The sequence below is a fragment of the Podarcis vaucheri genome (genome assembly GCF_965113315.1).
Source record: "Podarcis vaucheri genome assembly, chromosome: 6".
NCBI classification, from domain to species: domain Eukaryota; kingdom Metazoa; phylum Chordata; class Lepidosauria; order Squamata; family Lacertidae; genus Podarcis; species Podarcis vaucheri.
Genome location: NC_138764.1, coordinates 50,320,840 through 50,325,222, shown reverse-complemented (window position 1 = coordinate 50,325,222; position 4,383 = coordinate 50,320,840).

Below are 4,383 nucleotides of genomic sequence, written 5' to 3'. Positions count from 1 at the left end.
AGTTCTATGAGATCATGCAATATCTCACCGGAAGCCGCCACAGCTTCTCTGGCAGCAGCAGGGCTGGGTGTCCATGGGAGTACTGGCTCATGGGATTCCGCCACCTGAGGCAGCTACTTCAGTCCACTTCATGCCAGCAACTACAGGCTATGTAACAGAGAGACAGACACAAGGACCCTGTGGCAGACCCAGCCGCTAACACACCATGCCAACTCTTACAGGACCTAATGGCGTCACCTACAACATCAGGGGTTCATTAACCTTCTCACCTTCAAATACAATAGATTTTTATTTATAAGGTATTCCTAATGTCCAATACAGGGACGCAGGTGGCGCTGTGGGTAAAAGCCTCAGCGCCTAGGGCTTGCCGATCGAAAGGTCGGCGGTTCGAATCCCTGCGGCGGGGTGCGCTCCCGTCGTTCGGTCCCAGCGCCTGCCAACCTAGCAGTTCGAAAGCACCTCCGGGTGCAAGTAGATAAATAGGGACCGCTTACCAGCGGGAAGGTAAACGGCGTTTCCGTGTGCGGCTCTGGTTCGCCAGAGCAGCGATGTCACGCTGGCCACGTGACCCGCAAGTGTCTTCGGACAGCACTGGCCCAAGGCCTCTTGAGTGAGATGGGCGCACAACCCTAGAGTCTGGCAAGACTGGCCCGTACGGGCAGGGGTACCTTTACCTTTACCTTTAATGTCCAATACCAAGATGAAAGTCAACCAGGTCTGTGTGTTGAGCATGCTGCGTTATGGAAGTGAGTTGTGGGCAACTTACAACCATCAGGAACGACACCTCAGCACTTTCAACATGTGCTGCATCAGGAAGGTTTGGAGTATCCCATGGCAGGACAGAATTCCCAACAAAGATGTGCTCTCCCAAGCCTATATTTCCAGTATGTTTGCACTCCTATCTCAACAATGTCTACACTGGCTTGGTCATGCTCACAGAATGGAAGATGGCAGGATCCCCAAGGAAGCTGGCAGACCAACTCTGTGTTACAAAGATGACTGCAAACATGACATGAAGGCTGGCAACATCAACCCTGACATGCTGGAATCCCTTGCAGACAAACACAGAGCCTGGAGACAGGCAGAGGAGAAATGACCACCGGGAGAAGCACAGAGAGAAAAAACCCCCAAGGTGCATCTGCAGCAGCAAAACTGGATGCCTTCATCTGCCCCAGCGGCAACAAAAAAACAGGTCTCTCCCGCATTGGCCTCTACAGCCACAGCAGGCACTGCAAACTTCCAACAGCTTAACCTCACCTGCAAAGGCGTACTCCTCCAGTCTCCCAAGACAGATGGAAACCAACAACAACAACCACCCTCTCACAAAACATCAAGGCAGTGTTCAACAATGTAAAAATCTTTAAATGCAGTACAAAACAATCACTAAAATGGCGGGCTGCTCAATGAAACTTTTAAGCTCCATAGGACTATCGGCATAAAAGGTCTTCAAGAAATGCAAATTAAAAGTGAGGATACCTGCTGAATCTGTGCTGGAAGTGTGTTCCACAGCATGGGTCCAGTGACACTAAATACTCGACTTCAGCAATGCTTATTTAGAAGTGTTGTTGTTTAGTCGTTTAGTCGTGTCCGACTCTTCGTGACCCCATGGACCAGAGCACGCCAGGCACTTCTGTCCTCCACTGCCTCCCGCAGTTTGATCAAACTCATGCTAGTAGCTTCAAGAACACCATCCAACCATCTCATTCTCTGTCGTCCCCTTCTCCTTGTGCCCTCCATCTTTCCCAACATCAGGGTCTTTTCCAGGGAGTCCTCTCTTCTCATGAGGTGGCCAAAGTATTGGAGCCTCAGCTTCACGATCTGTCCTTCCAGTGAGCACTCAGGGCTGATTTCCTTAAGAATGGATACGTTTGATCTTCTTGCAGTCCATGGGACTCTCAAGAGTCTCCTCCAGCACCATAATTCAAAAGCATCAATTCTTCGGCGATCAGCCTTCTTTATGGTCCAGCTCTCACTTCCATACATCACTACTGGGAAAACCATGGCTTTTACTATACGGACCTTTGTTGGCAAGGTGATGTCTCTGCTTTTTAAGATGTTGTCTAGGTTTGCCATCGCCTTTCTCCCAAGGAGCAGGCGTCTTTTAATTTCGTAACTGCTGTCACCATCTGCAGTGATCATGGAGCCCAAGAAAGTAAAATCTCTCACTGCCTCCATTTCTTCCCCATCTATTTGCCAGGAGGTGATGGGCCCAGTGGCCATGATCTTCGTTTTTTTGATGTTGAGCTTCAGACCATATTTTGCGCTCTCCTCTTTCACCCTCATTAAAAGGTTCTTTAATTCCTCTTCACTTTCTGCCATCAAGGTTGTGTCATCTGCATATCTGAGGTTGTTGATATTTCTTCCGGCAATCTTAATTCCGGCTTGGGATTCATCCAGCCCAGCCTTTCGCATGATGAATTCTGCATATAAGTTAAATAAGCAGGGAGACAATATACAGCCTTGCCGTACTCCTTTCCCAATTTGGAACCAATCAGTTGTTCCATATCCAGTTCTAACTGTAGCTTCTTGTCCCACATAGAGATTTCGCAGGAGACAGATGAGGTGATCAGGCACTCCCATTTCTTTAAGAACTTGCCATAGTTTGCTGTGGTCAACACAGTCAAAGGCTTTTGCATAGTCAATGAAGCAGAAGTAGATGTCTTTCTGGAACTCTCTGGCTTTCTCCATAATTCAGCGCATGTTTGCAATTTGGTCTCTGGTTCCTCTGCCTCTTCTAAATCCAGCTTGCACTTCTGGGAGTTCTCGGTCCACATACTGCTTGAGCCTTCCTTGTAGAATTTTAAGCATAACCTTGCTAGCATGTGAAATGAGTGAAATTGTGCGGTAGTTGGAGCATTCTTTGGCACTGCCTTTCTTTGGGATTGGAATGTAGACTGATCTTCTCCAATCCTCTGGCCACTGCTGAGTTTTCCAAACTTGCTGGCATATTGAGTGTAGCACCTTAACAGCATCATCTTTTAAAATTTTAAACAGTTCAGCTGGAATACCATCACTTCCACTGGCCTTGTTATTTGCAGTGCTTTCTAAGGCCCATTTGACTTCACTCTCCAGGATGTCTGGCTCAAGGTCAGCAACCACACTACCTGGGGTGTACGAGACATCCATATCTTTCTGGTATAATTCCTCTGTGTATTCTTGCCACCTCTTCTTGATGTCTTCTGCTTCAGTTAGATCTTTACCACTTTTGTCCTTTATTATGGTAATCTTTGTACGAAATGTTCCTTTCATATTTCCGATTTTCTTGAACAGATCTCTGGTTCTTCCCATTCTGTTGCTTTCCTCTATTTCTTTGCATTGCTCGTTTAAGAAGGCCTTCTTGTCTCTCCTTGCTGTTCTTTGGAAATCTGCATTCAATTTCCTGTATCTTTCACTATCTCCCTCGCATTTTGCTTGCCTTCTCTCCTCCGCTATTTGTAAGGCCTCGTTGGACAGCCACTTTGCTTTCTTGCATTTCTTTTTCATTGGGATGGTTTTAGTTGCTGCCTCCTGTATAATGTTGCGAGCCTCCATCCATAGTTCTTCAGGCACTCTGTCCAGCAAATCTAAATCCTTAAACCTGTTCCTCACTTCCACTGTGTATTCATAAGGGATTTGGTTTAGATTGTATCTTACCTGTCCAGTGGTTTTTCCTACTTTCTTCAGTTTAAGCTTGAATTTTGCTATAAGGAGTTGATGATCTGAGCCACAGTCAGCTCCAGGTCTTGTTTTTGCTGACTGTATAGAGCTTCTCCATCTTTGGCTGCAGAGAATATAATCAATCTGATTTCGATGTTGCCCATCTGGGGATGTCCATGTGTAGAGTCGTCTCTTGTGTTGTTGGAAAAGCGTGTTTGTGATGACCAGCTTGTTCTCTTGACAGAACTCTATTAGCCTTTGCCCTGCTTCGTTTTGATCTCCAAGGCCAAACTTGCCAGTTGTTCCTTTTATCTCTTGATTCCCTACTTTAGCATTCCAATCCCCTATAATGAGCAGAACATCCTTCTTTGGTGTCACTTCGATAAGGTTTTGTAAGTCTTCATAGAACTGGTCAATTTCAGTTTCTTCAGCACCAGTAGTTGGTGCATAAACTTGGATTACTGTGATGTTAAAAGGTCTGCCTTGGATTCGTATCGAGATCATTCTATCATTTTTGAGACTGCATCCCAGTACAGCTTTCGCCACTCTTTTGTTGACTATGAGGGCCACTCCATTTCTCTTACGGGTTTCTTGCCCACAGTAGTAGATATGGTAGTCATCCGAACTGAATTCGCCCATTCCCGTCCATTTTAGCTCACTGATGCCCAGGATGTCAATATTTATTCTTGCCATCTCATTTTTGACCACATCCAACTTACCCAGGTTCATGGTTCTTACATTCCAGGT